We start from the raw sequence: 18,500 nt of genomic DNA on the forward strand, positions 1-18,500 counted from the left end.
TAACAGTTTTCTAAAAGAAAGATATCATTAAAAAATTGATCCCTGTTGAGGTAGAAGGATCTCGTCCTCATGCTCCTCAGTTCCTTCCAGAATCAGCTTCCAGTTCAGCTGCAGAACAGGTTCTGGTGGTGGCTGGAGCAGCCCAGGCAGGTGCCGTCGGGTCTAAGTTCACACTGGTGCCCGTGTGGTCTCCAGTTACGGTGCGGGCCGTGGGGTCTGAGTTCACACCATTGCCCATGTGGTCTCCAGTTACGGTGCTGGCCATGGAGTCTGAGTTCACACTGGTGCCTGCGTGGTCTTCAGTTACAGTGCTGGCCATTTGTGCCTTTCTGGGAAGTTAGAAGGAGGATCATTTCATCACGTCTCTGTCCTCCCACACCTGATCTATGCTGGGCCACCGTGAATTCTTCCTTTTAACTGTTTCTCTCATCACGGGCAACACTGGTGTTCTGTGGTCAATGTTTGCCATTTCTGAAAACGGATTCTGTGTTTCTTTATATAATCACCTGGTCTCTTTTACGAATTTCGCTTTTCTTTAAGAAAATCATCGTGCTTTTATCTCTTCAATCTCAACTCTGTTCCCTGACACAGGCTCTTACCAGCTCGAAAATTAAAAGTAATCTTTGATTATACTTAATACTTTCTAAAGTTTTCAAAAGTTTATCAGCATGTGGGTTACTGAACATTGACTGTTTATTTAATGGAAAATTAGATTCTAAGTAGAGTATTAGAGTGAAAATGATCTTTTGATTTTATTAAAATATTCAGGTAAAAATATTAAAATGCCTTCGCCAAACTTCATGCCTGTGTAGCGTGAAAACATTAAGCTGCTCTCTGCTCCCGGGAATGCATGAGTAGAGTATGTGTTTGAAAGCGTCATTCCAGTCTTAAGTTTTAGGTATTCTTAAAGGGGTTGGCTGGAGAAGTGACATTTAGCATTGAGTGAACGTTTGACAAAGATTTGTCTCGATATAAAAATAGTTAAAAACAATCTTTAGTGTTTCCTGTCAGGGTTCACCCATTAAAGAATGGTCTTGTAAAAAACTCATCGAGAGTGTCGGCGCCCAGAGGTGCTACCTTGCCCACAGTTGTGTCATCTGCTGTCACCAGGCGACACGCCCAGCGTTTAGCTGCACGTCAGATGTGGCCACGGGGCCACAGGACATCCCTGCGGACGGATGTTCTTATGCAGATTAATGAGGATGGAGACCGCTGCAGAACTGTAAGCCCCCCAGGGGCTGACGGAAGCCTGGGAATACCCGAGACACCAGAGTCGCTGCTGCCCTGGGTGGAAGGAAACCTGCCCTGGAAGATGGGAAATGCAATAAGGAGAAAGTACCAAGGTACATGATGCTGTGAAAACGGAGATGTTTTAATTAAATTAACAATTAAAATCATTTTAATTATGTGAATTATTTGAATTCATGTTAGTTCTTTTTAGGAAATTAATACTTAAAGCAAGTTTGTTTTCTGAATTGTTTGATTTAATTGAGTCAGCACAAGAGTTAGCATTGATATCTGACCCTCTTCCAGGGTTGGGGCAGAGGAGATGGGGGCAGAGGAGACAGGCCTCCCACCCGCTTTCCCCTGGAGCTCAGCCAGAATTTCCCATTGAGGAGCCCTCAGCTCCCTGAGAGCCAGGAGCTCTTGCGGAGAAGCCGCTGTCGGCATGCCACCCGCTTTGATGGCCCTGCTCTGCCATCCCTGCGCTCCAAGGGCCGGACCCTGCCGCTGCCTGTGCCAGACGGGTCTCAGGGAGGTGCCAGCCAGGGGTTATGCATGGCGGGGCCTGGGCATCGCTGTCCAGATTCCGTGGCTGCCGGTTTCATTCTCTCGCTGTTTGTCCCCCTAGCAAGACTCATGAGGTTCCTTGAGGACAAGACCCCCTCCTGCCACCTGGTCTGTTTCCTGAACGTTCTCTGCACGAGTACAGCCCCGGGATGCAGCCCTCGGGAATCAGGGTGTCGGCCATAGTAGGGCGGGTCGCTCTGCTGGGCACCATGATGGATGTTAACCGCTGTGCTTCACTTTGGGGACGTGTTTAAGTACAAAAGTAATTTTAAAATTTCACCATTATTTCAAGACAGCTAAGAGCCTATTAGCACAGAATCCCTGGTCTGAATGAAATCAAACGGTTCTTATTAATTATTCATGATGCCACGAATATGTAGCCTTATTTTTTATAATTGCCAGTCTGTATAATTAACCTTTCATTTGGTTAAAGTACTTAACACTAAGTAGAGCTGTAATTTCAACTGTTTATAAAGCATATGGAAGAATGTTTAAATGTTTAATTAGAACCACTTTTTTTAGTTTCATAGAGAATTTTTTTTCTTGTCAACGAGGGTCTTTAATTATTTAAACCAAAAGAGAAAAACAGACCAGAAAAGAAAAACAACTAGTAAAGCTCGGAACTGCGAAGGTGGCATCATTCCGTTAGTCTCGGATTTTGCTTCCTGGGTTTGTGACGTGGTCAGAGTCCTTGTCTTTGATTTCCTAACACAAGTTGTTAAAGTTGGAAGTGAGTGTGAAATTGAGTTAGTCTAGCTTTATTCTTTCACGGATGAGAAGTGAATTATCTTCAGCAAGGTGGGTGCAGGCGTGGTCCCCGGGGGTCACTGTGGTGAACAGGCCGCCCTTGTGGGGAGCCAAGTTCGTCATCACTGGGACAGAGCCCAGGACACTTCCCCAGCTGGCCAGCCTCTTCCTAGAACCTCACACATTGCAAAGGATGGAGTCCAGATCTATACCGTGAAGAAACGAGGGTGGTTACAGAAAGCACCACGATCTCAGCTGAGTGGCTCTGAGCACCCCAACGTTGGGGCACCTCAGCATCCTGTGTGGCTCAGGCTGTGCCCAGCAGGGAGGCCGGCCCGATCGAGCTGCGGTCTCCACCCTGAGAGTGAGGGCTCCTTCCCCCAGCGCGAGTTAAAGCATCATGTGTCCACCTGTGCAGTGGCTGGTCCCAGTGGCCCTGGAGGGCTGAAACCCTGGGTCCCGCCACTGGTCCGGGGCATCCGTTTCCCCTTCCTGCAGTTCCTGTGTCTGTGTGTCCAGGGGGCTCCGATCCCTGTCTTAGGACCATGGCTGAGGGGTCAAGTTCACCCGCTTTGGAGCTGGCCCGGATCTTGGTTCTGTGGATCCTCGCTGTGTGGCTCTGGAGCAGTTCTGTCCTCAGGAGATGGATCCTCACAGCCGCCTCTTGGGGCCATGAGGAGAATTAATAGGACGACCCCCGGGTAGCTGCTCAAAGCCCTGTGCGGGGCCAGGCCTGTGTCTCCACCAGTTCCTTTGCTCTGTGCTCCCCCCCACTGTCACATCGCCAGCCTTTATTTCCTTTTCCTTGGACCCAGACAGCGAATGCTCCGCTGGTCTTGGCAGCCCCTTCTCTAGTCTATCCTCAAATCACTTCCTGACGGACAGCCATGAGTAGCCATCGGCGTGACCAAAACCCCACAAAATAGAACCCAACTTTCCTATTAAGCTGTACAGAGCTGTCCCAGCCCCACTTCCCACAGGCTGGCCTCATTCACCATGGGATCTGTGGTTCCACCTGGGGCTGGGGGTGCCCCTGGCATCTGGTGGGGAGTGTCAGGGATGTCCCTCCAAGCCCAGTACAGTCCCCCAGCCAGTGGCCGGCAGACAGCAGCACCCAACCTGATGTCCCTGTGGCTTCTGGTTCCCCGAGGCTGGCTGTGCTTTGCTGCCTCTACATGCTCTCAGACGTGTGCCCTCTCTCCACCTTCACTGGTTAGCAGTGTTCCATCCATTAGAGCTCAAAGCACTGCCTCCCGGCAATGCAGCCCCTTCTCCTGGCCTGCCGTCTGCCTGTGCCCCACGGTCTGTACCGTGTCCTCACGGACCGATCAGAGCGAGGCTCCCAGGGATGGAAAGGTTCCTGCTTGTGTCTGCTTGTGTCTCTGTCCCGCCTTCTCTGGACCTGGCACCGTGGCCTTTGCCGACAGAGGTCTTGGGTTGATTGTCAGCAAAGCAGACAATCTATACGGCTCTAAATGGCTGTGAACATGCTTGATTGGGTTATTTTAAAAATAGTTGTATATGTAAACATTTGAGTGTGACACAGGTGGATTTTTGGGCTAATGGTCTTGTTCTTCAGGGAGTAACCACAGGCCCATCCACAAGGACCATTTCCAGCCGATTTATGGAACGCTGTTCTACCTGGTTAATTTTCAACGTTATCTCAGCCTGAGAGGTAGGTCAGCATGTGACGAAGTTCACTGGTTTGAATCCTAATCTGCTCCTTAGGAGCTGCACCTTCCATGCCTTCGTTTCTTCCTTGGTTAGGTAGGGAAGGTATGAGCTACCTCAGAGTTGTGAGTGAGGCCTGCATCGAGTGACCGCATTAAAGTGACAAGGACTGCACCCGGAGTGTTGATATTTAAAGACCTTTAAACATCGCGATGCTGCATTTTCGTACCCAGGTAAAACAGCAAAGTTCTTTCAGATGCAGACACAGACCCTCGGTGAGGTGGGGGGCTGATGGCAGGAGGTGGACCACCGACCCTGTAACGAGGGCGTGGTCTGTTCGAGGCTGAACGAAGTGCACATCATTGCATGTACCACGGAAGTCCCTCTCGTGAAGTCCTGGAAGGGTCCATGTGGCTGAGCCATGTGGTCTGTCCATGACGTCCGGCAGAAGCAGAGCTTTCGGTTGCAGCCTTGCTCTTGTGCGCACAGCCCTCAACGGTCTCAAAAGTCTGAGGCTTAAAGCAGGCTTGGGGTTTCCTTACACCTCCTGGACATCTAATTTGCCTGGCAAACATGTTTTTCTTGGGTGTAAAGGTGAAGGAGTGGGTGATTCTGGTGAAAGTGTACTAATTACTGCACTTCTGGGTCAGTGGCGCTCGGTTGAAGACACTATCTGCCCTGGATGGACATCTCTGGGATGGTGAGAACCGGTGGCTGGATGTCGCGGGGTTGCCAAGAAGATGCCAATTTTTTCCTTTTTCCTGAGTAACAACACCCTACTTTGTTTAGGGAAGCAGCACACCCAGCTGAAAATCCAATTCTCTTGTACGGCGGAGCGGCTGGTGACACAGGTCCAGATGCTGGGATGCTGATGGGGGGTCCTGGAGTGGGAGGTGTCAGGAGGCTTTCCTGACCCACAGCAGCCCTGGGCCCTTGTCCGGCCTTCTTGCCCGGGACATGACACCTGGAGGGAAAGCAGCTTCGGGGGCCCGAGGGCCAGAAGGCAGAGTCCTGGCGTGTGAGGCAGGCCTGGGCCAGGCTCCTCGGAGGATGTCACAGACCTGCTGCCCATGCAGGGACCACCCACCTCTGAGCCCCACGCAGATTTTCCTCCATAGCCGAGTGAAATCCTGGTACAGCGAGTGAGGCAGTCAGAGGCACCTTTTGTGGAAGGACGACAAAGCTGGAGAGAAAGAGGTTTTCCTAAAGGCACAAGGCGCTGATTCTGCGTTAGGGATAATTCCTAGGAGTGTGGTTGCTGGTGGGTGGAAAACTAGCCAGAGAATAAGTGGGAGTGGCACTTGCTGGTATTTAACTGATTCGTTCATGAATGGTCCGAACAGTTCCAGTGAAAAGAACATTTCGGACACAGAAGTTTTCATCCTGCCTGACAATGAGCATGACCGTGGGCTGTTCCATCCTTCCTGGGCGACAGTGAGAGGGTCTCAGGCCCTTCCGGCCCTGTGCTGGCATTTCCCCAGGGTGTGTGCCCCATCCCGAATAGGCTGGAATGCCTCTGGGTGCAGCTGAGCCTCTTGAAAAGGGAAGAGACATGTGATGTGCTCTGGCTGAACAGGAAACGAGGGAGGACAGGGAGAGGGGCCTGGAGGTGAGGAGGATGGTGAGCAACACTGGGGACAGAGGAAGTAGGGTAACACCAGGGACAGGGGGACGGAGGGTAAGGCCGGGGACAGGGGCATGGAGGGTAACGCCGGGGACAGGGGATGGAGGGTAACACCACTTCTCCAGGTGCCTTTGGGGGATGCTGCCGCCTCTCGCACCCCAGAGTGAAGTCAACAGGGTTCTGTCCCGAGGAGCCCCAGAGCCTGGCAGCTGGGATTGTCGCAGTATGAACCACTGTTCACTAGCTCTGCACCCTGGGACAGGCTCCCTGGTGCTTCCACCCTGGTTTCCCATCTGGACAGTGGGACCCTGAGTGTGCCCGTCCCAGCTGCGCCCAGAGCCCTGGACTCCAGCGTGTCGTCGGCACTCATTAGCGTTTCTTTTGTTGTGGTCCGTGGACGAAGTGGCTCTCTCTTTGTGTGTTCACAGCCCTCCTGCTCACTTTACCTTCTGGGAACACTTTTTACATAGCTTCGTATGTGGGGAGGACTCGAGTGATTAATGGAATGTTTCATCAGGTGCAGTTCTTCTGTTTCCCAGTTTTGACACAACATTTGGTGAAATTTCCAGGGACTCCTGTGGTCAGCCTCACGGTTTCACTCTGTCACTTTCTAATGCAGTATTCTTTGGGAGTCTTTTCAATTAAGCGCCATCATTAAAAAATAAGTTTTATAGTATACAGTTTCAGGTTAATTCTTTACCTTTGTGTCTCAGGCAGTAGCTACCTACCTGTGAGTAGTCACAAAGGTTCACGCAGTTTTCTCTAGCTCTCCCTAGCTCGTAGCTCAGCAGGTCCCTTCAGATGAGTCAGCCAGCTGTGTACCTGCATGTTCAGGATACTTGTCAGGGGCCTTCCTCAGAGCAAGACCGACGCTCACCTCATCCTTGGGACTTTGGAGCCCGCCCTGGAGAGACTCCAGCCACGTCCAAAGGGGCCGTCCGGGTCCCACAGGCTGGTGGGAGTGACTTCTGAGCCACTCCAGACCACACTTTGTGTTCCTACACCCCACAAAGCCACTTAAAGTGCCATGTTCTGGTGCTGTGTGCCTCACCAGTGTGCCACACAAGCCTGCACGGGGATCTGAGCGGGCGCTGCCTTCCTCAGGCTATGCTGGAGTTTTGGGGCAACTGGAGCACTCCTGGCTGTGATTCTCGCCACTGTCTGGGCTTCCCTAGAGGGTCTCACCTGCAGCGTGAGGACCACATCGGCAGCCACTGAGGAGCCGCCAGGTGCAGCGTTGGTCCCACTCAGTCCTTCTCGACTTTGGTGAGAGAGTAGACAGCAAAACTTCAGCTGGGAGCCCCAGGCCTTCTCTGCTTGGGGCCCTGGGACTGACATAGCACAGATCCTGCCATCCACGTGCTGGGGGCCCCGCCGTGCGGCTCCCTCCTCTGGTCAGGGGCTGCACCCTTGGGCTGTGCAGCTCTTGGTTCTCACACTCAGGGGCCCAGGGAGGGTGGTGGATGAAGAGAGAAGGAGAAGGGTGGCAGTTTGAGCCCAATTGTGTTGGCTTCATCTTCCGCCTCTTGTGCCTAAGTACATTGGCAAAGTTTTCCAGGTGAAAACTCAGAAGGGATTTTTAATGACTGGAATCTGTGAATTCCATGGAAGCCACGTCTGTCCACCTCTTTCACCCACCTCATTTCTCCCCGTTGGGGCTGATTTTGGCAGCGTTCATAGGGGCAGGGACGGAAGGGGTGGGGGCCAGCCGTCGGCCCTGTGTCCCTCCCTTCCTCCCCTCAGCGCCACAGCATTTCGGTGTCATCCCCTTCCGTGCACGCGTCCTCATGAAAACCAAGTGCGGCTGGAGGGAGATGCCTGCGCCCACTCCCGTGACCTACCCGGCCGGCCTGGCTGCAGTGGCTTCTCGGCAGGCATCTTTCTGGTGCTGCCTCCGTGCCCCTCCCATCACCTGATGCTCGTGTTCCTGAATCTTCACGCGTGTGCTCTGTGCAGCCACCTCACGGGCTCCCTGGGAACGGAGACAGTGTCTCACACTGGTCAGAATGCTCTTCTCTGTCCACTGAATAGTCCAACACAGAATCATTCCTCTGTGATTATTTGTGCTTTGTTATGTAGAACTGGAATAAAGAAAAAGTGAATTTAGACATTACAGCCATCAGGTTGAAGCTTAGTAATTGCATTAGGGAATTAAATGGAAGCATTTGAGCTTCTCGAGTTCTAATTCCACATCTTCGTATCCCCATCACCCCATACCCAGTGTCTAACAGAGCTCTTGGTCTAGGAGTTTCTTGATAAATGCTTACTGAATTGAACTGGACTGAGCTTAACATTCCCACCCAGAGTTAGAAGCCAGTCGCTGAATAAATTGCATTTAGAATATGAGTTTGACGTTACTGTGGTAAGGGGTATCCTACACGTCATAATTCCTAGTCAATATCGGGTATTTAGTCAAATAGACTCAAGTATAGAGAAGCATAGGCCCATCTGGCAAAAGGGCAAGGCACGGTGCTTTAGGTCCAGGTCCCCAATATCAACTATGAAAATAAAACGTCAACTCCAATGACAGCCCTGTCCTCAGCTGGTCACTGTTTATGCTAACAATTATAAACAGCTTGAACTTGCTGTCCTGAGAGGCAACACACCCTCCATTCTCTCTGCAGTGTAGCTGCCTTGGTGGATGGAACATGCCCCTCCTCCCTCCCTCTCCCTATCCCTCCCTCCCCCCTCCTCTCTCCCTCCCTCTCCCCTCCTCTCTCCCTCCTTCCCCTCTCCTTCTTCCTATCTTCTCTCACCTTTCTCCCCCCACCTTCTCTCCTGGACAAGGGGCAGAAGAGAGGAGATCTCCGGAATCTTCTGCTTCATCCAAGCAGCTTGGGGGCAGCATCAACAGCTGCAATTTGGCTGCCCCAGCAGGTGCCTCAGGGCAGCCTTTCTAATGGGAATCCTGGAATCATGTCTTTCCTTAATGTGTCCTAAAGGCTGGAGGACATGAAGTGAAACAATGCTCCATGCTCAGTCCTGTGATTTTGTGTAATTATTGGACTTACTTTGAAATTTAACTAAATGATACCCAAGGTAGAGCATGAAAAAAAAAGAAAAAACAGGCTATGGTGTTTGAAAAACAAACAAAACCGTTTGGTTTGTTGGTTTGTTCTTAGACCTTCACAGGCTCCTAGGTCACACGTTTCAGTTTCTTAGCAAGTGGCATTCTCTGCAGAAGCTGTGTCAGTCTCTGTTTGATGATGTCAGCCACAGCAGAAAGAAGCACTCCGTAGGCCCCGTGCTCAGCACCTTGGCGTGAGCTCCTGCCATCTTCTGTTCATGCTCATCACAGCTCTGTGCAGTGGGCATCCTCTGATCCCTGTGGGAGGATGGAGGATGGAGGCGGAAGGATGAGTGATGGCAGGATCACATGAGGGGTCTCTCCCGAGGTAGGGAGCGGAACCGGCCCAGGACCTTAGTGCCCATCGCATCCTTCTTCCTCCTCCTCTGCCTCTCTGTGACTGTTTGACTCAGGCTGCAGGGACAGACATGAGTATGTGCAGAGCCTGTGTGCACCCCTGGGAATGTGTGCTCATATTGGCAGGGAGGGATGTGAGTGTGTACAGAGCGTGTGTGCACACCTTGGCGGTGTATGCCGGCGTTGGCAGGGACAGATGTGAGCGCGTATGGAATGTGTGTGCACACCTTGGGGATGTGTGCTGGCATTGGCAGGGACAGATGTGTACAGAGCGTGTGTGCACACCTCGGGGTGTATGCTGTTGTTGGCATGGACAGACGTGAGCGTGTACAGAGCGTGTGTGCACACCTGGGGGTGTGTGCTGGTGTTGATAGGGACAGATGTGTACAGAGCGTGTGTGCACACCTGGGGGTTTGTGCTTATGATGTTTTGTAACCGGCAAATACGTGGCCTGTTGCATCGGGCGGCCCTGCACCCATGCTGAGTCCGTCAGTGGCCCTCGGGTTGGGGTCTCCATCTGCCCAGACAGCACTCGAGTGGCTTGAGGTTTCAGATTCTTCCTCTACGGATACTTGGGCTTCCTCAGGACCAAACATCAGAACCAGCCAACTGCAAACTACAAGAACGTTCAAATGCATCTTCAGTAGGAAAAACAAAAGCAATTGGAAAAATTTTCCAACGTGACCCCGTGGTTAAGCCGTTAGATACTCCAGCCAACAGATTGAGTCACTTTAAAATTCACACCAATTAAAATGGTTGTGAGAGTTGCAGAGCTTGACCGCTAAACCTTGAAATAATTGAAGCATTCTGCTCCACTTGCTTACAAACTAGGGTTGGGGATACCTTTCAGTCCAAAGTAGCAACCTTCTAAATCCAGCTTAGATGCGAGGCTCCCACTGACACAGGAAGAGACAGTGGCCCTTGATTATTCTCCTGTGTTCAGATACTGTGTCATTTTTTTTTTTTTTTTTGTATCCTGATCATCACTTCTGCTTTTCCAATTCAAACTAAAGGGAGTTTAGTTCTGTTTTGGAGAAGCTGTGGTTAGTAGTTTCTTTTCATGGTTTGCTTAATCTCTTAAGTCTGGTGCTTACATTACCCAAATAGACTTTTCTTTAGTACGACAGTGCCATAACCCAGGGCTTCTCCCTCCATATCTGCTCCCCAGGAGGCTCCCTAGGAATGGGTGCTGGAGATCCAGCCCCTCTCCATGTGCCATTTTCTTTGAGTTCCAGGTAGCTTTGGCTCAGAGAAGAAAAGAGGCCTCCGGGTTAGGTGTCTCTGACTGCTTGCTTGTGAAATGTTTAATGATAAGGCGACTTCCAAACTAATTTACACATTGATAGTTGTAGCTTGAAGTATCACCGCAGTCATAAGAACAAGAAACACTCCCATAAAGTAGATAAGCAGAAAAAAGCCATAGAAGTTTAATAAAGCGCAAATAAAATGGTGTTGTAAGAATGTCCAGTGGGAAATGCTCTCAGTCCAGCCAGATCCAGCTGTAGCGTCAGTCCAGCTGTGGCGTCCTCCTGTAAAAACATTCAGCCACATGTGGCCCTGATCGCAATCACTACTCTGAATTGTGATCCAGAATGTCCTTGGGGGCCGATGCTGGGACTGTTCCAGCAGTTCAATCTGATTGGGCGTCACGGTGGTGATGTGCTTAGCGCGGCCAGCTGGGCTGAGTGGTGGCCACCCGTGCACTCGCCACGTGCAGCCGTTATTCTGGTGATGGAGTTGCATGCGCCCCGGCTTGTCCACCTGGGCTATTAAAGTACTGGGAACCCAACCGCGGGCGGTGCCTCCCGATATGGGAGCTGTCTTTTTTATCCAGGGCCCTCTGGCGCTGCAGAACCCTGCTGCCAGTCTGAGCTCACAAGGAGGTACCGGAGGGCTCTGCTGGGGCATGGAGGTCCCTGAGCAGGTGGTCACTTATTGCTTGTGGAGTGGTCCATGGCCTGTGAGTTTATTCTCGGGGTTTGTGTGGGCGAGGTTAACCAGTTCACAGCTGGGCACTTACCCCTTACACAGGTGACACTAGTTAAAGTGGAATCTATATTAGCTCACACGGGAGTGTGTGAGGAGCTGGGAGGGTAGGGAGGCTTGGCCCTAGCACTAGATTCCCGGGCTCCTGACATTTCTGCGTCTTCCAGTTGAGGGGCCGTCAGAGCCGCTGTGGGTCCTGAAGACAGTGGGTGCCATATGGACCAGGGGATGCAGAAGCCTCTAGAGGCTGCGGGAGGCAAGGAGACGGTCGCTTCCCCAGAGCCAGCCCTGCCGCCACTTCGACGTTAGATGGTGGGACCTGTTTTGGACTCCAGCTTCCAGAAATGTGAGAAAATAAGTCAGAGTTTAGGGCGCTAAATTTGGGGTGATTTAGTGGAGAAATAGAAAACTAGCCCACAAATGTGCACGCATTGAAATGTGCTCTGTCCAGGTGTTCACAGTGGTGTGAGGGAGATGGCATCAGCGTTCTGGGAACTGTGCAGTTTTACTGAAGGAAGGGGGCTCGCCACGCCTTTCCTCATATAACTGAAGGTATGTATGCCTGCCACACTGCCCAGGAGACAGGGACTAGAATTCTGACTTTATTTCTTATGGGAACCAAGCCACAGTCAGAACACGGTGAGGGCCGAGACGAGCTTCCTACAGCCTGAACTGGGAAGAGGAATCGCAAGTAGTTTGTGTTTTTCTACACAGACCTGTCCTTTTCAGGTTTTGTTACGTTTTGGAAAAAGGGAGAAGCCAGGCACACCTCGGCGAGGGACAGTGTTTCTGGAGGTGGTGCGGCTTCAGCCTGAAAATGGCCGTGTGGTTGGGAGGCTCAGAAACTGCCCTCCAAGGGCACTCATCTATTCCTTATTGCAGTAATGCCTCGTTTACAGAAATCCACAGAAATTACAGTGCGGGAGGCTTCTGGTCTGGATGGGTTTGTGTGGACCGAGGTCACGGGGTGTTGTCCCAAGTGCTAATCCTGATCTGGCAGAGGCTCTGTTCCCAAATAATTATTCCACAGTTTCAGAGCCTATATCTGAGTGATAGTCTTTTAACTTTGTTGCATAAAAGGAAACAAAGTATGTCTTGAGGGTCTAAAAATCCATGTGGTAATCATGGCTGTAAACTCATACCTGGGGCTTTGGGATGGAGTGAAAACCACCGTCACCTGGTGTGGACGCTGCGTGGTATTTTTAGCATGGTGGCCTGCTCGTGCCTTGAACTCTATCTGCAGTGTGAGCAACAGCTGTGCATTTGAGAAATGTGGACAGGTCAGCTTGCTCCTCCAGGGGCCTGCAGGCATCCGGGTGAGGGGCCTGGGATGAGGCCACATCAGTGGGAAGGAGCTTGGTTGTGTCAGCAGATATGTCTGCCTCTACAGGCCCGCAAGCCAGCCAGAACCCAGTTTTCCTTTGGTTATCTAATGCCAGAAGAAACCTGTTTCTTAGAGATTCTCATAGTTTATATTAATTGAACCATTTGACCGTACCTAAAATGTTATAAATGCATGAGGCTTTACAACTTGGCAGATGTGTAACTCACATGTCATTGTATCAAACTGTTGAAGATATTTGTTTCACTTGAAGGTTTTTAGCATTTTATGTGCAAAGCAAATGCCAGTAGCATTTTGCAGGAGTATTTTGGAATTTTAAACACAGTGGGATAGTGCTGGGTCTCTGGGATACTGGTGAGGTGGACGTGACCTCAAGCTCTTGTAGCTTGCAAGCAGGATTGCTAAATTGTCACAACTGCAGTGCTGGAAAGTCAAAGTGGATTTCTGTAAATGAGGTGTTAGTGCAATAAGGAACAGATGAGTGCCCTTGGAGGGCAGTTTCTGAGCCTCCCAGACACCCCAGGAGGAAGCAGGGGACAGGGGCAGTTACCCACCAGAACCTAGACGGTGGAGCTGGGTTTGCTGGTGGCCCTGCTTGGCAGGTCATTACGTGCAATAAGAAACAGGTGAGTGCCCTTGAGAGCGGTTTCTCGGCCCCCTTCAGAACCGCAAGTGGAAGACGCTCCAAGGTGGGGGGTGGGGGTTCGGTTATCCACAGGAGCCTGGATGGTGGAGCTGGGTTTGCTGGTGGTCCTGCGTGGCAGGTCATTACATGCAATAAGGAACAGGTGACTGCCCTTGAGGGCGGTTTCTCGGCCTGCTTCGGAACTGCAAGTGGAAGACGCCCCAAAGTGAGGGGGGGCTGGTGGTCGGTTATCCAGTGGGGCCGGATTTGCTGGTGGCCGCTGCGTGGTAGGTCACTGCGTGGAGCGATGGGAGGTGAGTGGAGTGGGAATAGAGGATGCACCCTCCACAGCTACTGCTGGGAGTTGGCTCTGGTAGCAGAAGGGGCATAGATAGAGGGATTCCCATCAGGGGCAACACGACTGGGGTCCCACGTGTGGTGGATGCCGAGGTGTGGCTATATGTAATCTCAGTCTGCACAGCCGTCCTGGTGAGTGGGTTCAGTTACCTTCCCATCTCACATTTGAGAAATCTCGGGGGCTCACATCACAGCTAGGTGGGTTGGAACTAATGTCTCAGGCAGGACGTTGGCCCCAGAGCCCAGATCTTACCCGCCCCCGCTCTTTTCAGTCCACCAAGCTTGTAAAGACGGTTGTGTGGTGGTGGGTGGCGGCTGAGAAACCAACACAGTAGAAGGCGGGGAGGAACTAAACCAGGCAGGAGACACAGGCAGTGCTTGGGAGGTCTGCACGGGGTGTGGGTGTGGGAGACACCTCTGGGCCTGTGAACCCCGTTCTGTGCTCCTGGCTTGCCCAACCTTGGCCCTCAGCCACATGCTGCGTGCTTTAGGTGAAATCTCAGTCCCTCGTGTGGTTCGGGCACCTTTTCTCCCTGGCTTTGCCTCTCTTTAAATCACGGAGTCTCAGTGGGGATGGCAGGGTGATTGGTGGTCCATGGAATTTGCCCTCCACCTCCTCATCCTTGTCCTGTCCTGTCTGGCCTGTTACCTGAATCTGTGTGTCTTCAGAGCCTGCAAATGAGTGGAGGCCACAGCAGCCTCTCGCTGACCGACCTCTCAAACTCTCTTATTCATCAGAATAGTGTTAAATGCTGATTCCTAGGCACCCCCATTAGACTCTACGCCTGCCTAGCATGGGTACTTTGGGGAAGGTACAGAGGGTTGCTGGGCTGTTCCAGGGGGTAATTTGCATTGTTGAATGTCTATTGTGTTCCTTCTAGCACTCTACTTTCCACGCACACGTGGCATTAAACCTGGAAGACCTCTGGGTGCTGTGCTGGTGAGGAAGCCCCGGCTGGACGAGGGGCTGCTGGGGCTCGGACTTGATTCCCGGGCTGGGGGCTGCGGGCTTATTCTCTTCAGTGGGTCTGCTGATGGGATGCCCTGAGAAGTCCTGCTGTGCACTCAGGGGAAGGTGCAGAGACAGGCTCAGAAAAGACAGACCATGGATTTAAAAATTCCTACTGGAAAATCTTTTATGAGCAAAGTAATTTGCATCTAACTGAAGACAATCATTGCTTGAATAATTGGTTTGTTTACAAAGTTGGTCCTATGAACAGATTAAAGTTTTCTTTCATGCCTTATCTATAATGTAAATAGGAGCTATTACCGCAATTTAAATTAGCTTTAAATTTCGTATCAGATTGCAGTCCAGATTACAAACGGCTGCTTGATAATCTAATTGATAAAATGGAGGAATTTAGTGCTTGGAACCCAGAGTGAAGGGAACAGAATTGCTTTGGTTTCTCAAGAGCGTGTTGACTGAGTGGTGACCTGGGGTGAAGAGAAGTGGCTAGAGTCATTACACTGGAGGAGATGATCTGCCCCCGCCTTTCTCAGCTGTCTTCTGGACGAAACAAAAGGGTGATTAATGGAAAAAATTTAGCACTGAGATCGTCCATGCCCTGAGCTTCTCATCCGGTCATTAATGGGCTGTAGCTGTGAAGCCTCCATACAGGCACAAAGGAATTAGGCTAGAGTAAGGCGGCCGGCGACCTCTGGCATCTGGACCGTGTGTCATTTCCTAAAGCCCTTTTGGGTGAAATGACAGTCGCAATGTCGTTGTCCGGAGGAGTGTAATCTCACGTATGAGATGCAGATTTTAAACACCAAAGTCAGGAAGCTTGGTGGGAGTGGCTGTCTTCCAAGTGGTTTTCTGTGCTGCCATGGATGAGGCGTGGATGTGTCATCTGTAGGTGAGATCCACTGGTGAAGGGGCTAAGCAAACCATGGAGGTGGGGGGGTGTGAAGCTGCATCTCTTCTGGCATCCCCAGGAAATACATCTTGTAAAACTTGTGAATTTGACCCTGACCCTAACCCTGAGTGTTGAAGTCTGGTGCAGTGTCTTGAGCCCTCTTCTGCATTGAGAGTGAGTGACTGTAAATGACCGATTCCTCAGTGGTGAAAGTTCAAATGTAGCTTCCCTGAGGAAGCCAGACCTCGGTCACCCGTATCTCCATTGTAAACACTGCGGCCCCTACGCGGGTGGCTGCAAGTTTCCAGGCCTTCCTTGGAGAAGCAGCCGTGAGGTGCTTGATGATTTGATAATATCAGCCACCTTCTGTCTTCTGTCTAATCACGGTACAAATGATTCTCCTACAAGGAAATGGATCTGGTTTCTTCCCGATCATTGGAAGAAGCAGCCCGCCTAGGGACTCCACTGTCCTCTGCACTTTCACAGCGAAGCCTGTGTCTGTCTCCAAGGAGTGTCACGTGTGTCGTGGGAACTGCCTCCTTAATTCTTCCTGCTTTTGAGGGCTCCGGTAGCTCTGCCTGTTTCACCCGGGATGAGCAGCAGGTGGTCTCTGGCTACTGTGGGACTAGGGCTTGGGGGTGCATCATCATATCCGGTGGCCTGCCCAGGTGGGCATCATTGTCTTTTGCCTGTTGCCTGAGGCAGCTGTGATGCCATGGGGGTCATGCTTGTCAGGGCCAACCCAGTTCTTCCCGTGTACACCTCTCCTGCTGGAGTGCCTTTCCTTATGATGACTTGTTGAATTAGCGTGGAGAATGCAGAGAGGCTCTGGGCCTCTCTCTCCCATTCTTACTCCCTGGAGCTGTGATGCCCGACAAGGGAGCCCATAGCCCAGAGGCTCCTTTAAATTTAATTAGAATAAAGATTTGATTACATAGCTAAACACATTTGAAAAGAACTTCACAGATTAAATTCCAGATTCAACCCTTCAGGCCCAGTGGCCACGTTTCGGGGCTCAGCAGCTGTAGGTGGCTGTTGTCTTTCTGTGTTAGCTGAGCAGATTGGGGCGTTTCCAGTTCAGCAGGCAACTCTCTTGCATGGCTCTGCCTGTGGTGAGGGCACCTAGGCTGGAGAGCCTCGTGGGGATCCCTTAGGCCTCTGGCTGCAGCCAGGCTGCACGGTTCCTATGCCCCGGGTCCTCTGCAGGCCCAGATGGATCCCACCACAGAGCCAGCACTGCTAGACTTGGGTACTGTGTGCAGACAGCAGAGGGTCACGTCCGGGCCTTGCAGGGGCTGGGGTGACTGGCCTCCTTGGCCAGGCTCCTGTCTCTGAGTCTTCAGGGGAAATGCATCCACCATCCACACCGTGCACCAGAGGAAACTGCAGGCTTCTCTGTGGATGGTGAATTGAGATCATGCAGAGTGACTAGGTTTGGGCTCCTGACCAGCGTGGAACCTGATACCTTTAGGTGGAACCTGACATGCCTCCATGTGTACATGGCAAAGAGAATGCAGCATTGTCAGCTTGAATCCAGATGTGCTCCCGTTTTGAGGTGGAAGGTTCTGGGAGTATTGGCCATTGGTGATTGTGCTGCCGTGGAGGACTTTGAATGCAGGCACTGGTTGGGGATAACCCTGGTTTCCTGGTCCTGTATGTGGGCATCCCTGAATATCCCGGACTGGAGGAAGGCAGGGCAGATGGGAGGGTGACAAGAGGTGTCAGGTGTTTCCAGCTTTGGGGACTGATGCCATCAGATGGCCGAGATCAGGATGGTGGTGGCCAGGGACCAAAGCAGGGGTGCGTGGAAATGCCATGTTCCTCGGAGCATGGGGAGGACCTCTTGAACTCTATTCCTGGGCAACAGTTCTTCCATTCTCAGGAATCTGTGCCATTGTAATTGAGTAGCAAATTCTGTAATTGCTCTAATTACTTACTGTTAAGTCCCCATCCCAATTACCATAAATTAGCAACAGTGATAACAGTTTGCCTGGTCAAACCTTACCAAGAAAAACCAGTGGACCTAGTTTTAGTTGCCTCCAGTTCCCTCCAAATCAGATTCCTTAGCGGCTTGTGTCCCCACACTTGCTGCAGTTCCTCCTGGGCCTGGCAGGCACATTCCAGACATTCACATCTCAGCTCAGATGCAGGCGTGCACATTATTATTATTATTATTATTTTTTTTTTTTTTTTTTTGAGACGGAGTCTCGCTCTGTCGCCCAGGCTGGAGTGCAGTGGCCAGATCTCAGCTCACTGCAAGCTCCGCCTCCCGGGTTCCCGCCATTCTCCTGCCTCAGCCTCCCGAGTAGCTGGGACCACAGGCGCCGCCACCTCGCCCGGCTAATTTTTTGTGTTTTTAGTAGAGACGGGGTTTCGCCGTGTTAGCCAGGATGGTCTCGATCTCCTGACCTTGTGATCCGCCCGTCTCGGCCTCCCAAAGTGCTGGGATTACAGGCTTGAGCCACCGCGCCCGGCCCGTGCACATTATTTATAGAAAATCGCACTGCGCTGTGGTCGGCTTGAGCTGACGTTCTCTAGGTGGGAGGCGGAGGTTCAAAAGTTCTAATGGGATGAAATTAGATATACGAATTTTAAAAATTCACGTGTCATGAACTCTGTTCAGTGATTTTCTCTGAAATGAGAGACTATTTGCAGATGAGGCAGTCAGCCTGCAGCTCTCCTTAGATCTGTCCTAGACCTCGATGCCGTCCTTTGGCCTCTTCCTGGGTGTGGGGTGCTCTGCTTGAAGCAAAACCAAAGGAAAGAACGTGGTCTGCATCACTACTGCAGCCAGCTCAACGCGCACACCCACTGGGAGGGGGGTTTGATCACTTAACATTTTAAATGCATTTAACATTAAACCAGCAAGTCAGCCAGTGCTTTCTGTACGCAAGCTGCCTGGCTCATGGGAACCTGACACTTGACTTTTAGGAAGAGAGTACTTGCTTCTGTGGAGTGTCAATATTTGTCTCATGTCTTGAGACTCTGCTCAAAGTGATGAACGTGAGTAAATTAGGACCTTTTTTTGTAAATTGGGCCACAGAGCTCTCTAGGCACAGTCAGAGGAGTAAATGGCT

General features: G+C 51.4%; 1 long non-coding RNA gene across 1 annotated transcript in view; it reads left to right on the forward strand.

The window, feature by feature from the left end:
- The window catches only part of LOC135968179 (uncharacterized), a 43,741-nt gene extending 42,333 nt beyond the window's left edge, over positions 1–1,408 (forward strand). The window contains exon 2 of the long non-coding RNA XR_010582735.2: positions 1,012–1,408. This is a non-coding gene — a long non-coding RNA (uncharacterized lncRNA). The remainder of the gene's footprint in view (positions 1–1,011) is intronic.
- Positions 1,409–18,500: the final 17,092 nt, after the last annotated feature.

Source organism: Macaca fascicularis, chromosome 18 (genome assembly GCF_037993035.2).
Source record: "Macaca fascicularis isolate 582-1 chromosome 18, T2T-MFA8v1.1".
Classification (NCBI taxonomy): domain Eukaryota; kingdom Metazoa; phylum Chordata; class Mammalia; order Primates; family Cercopithecidae; genus Macaca; species Macaca fascicularis.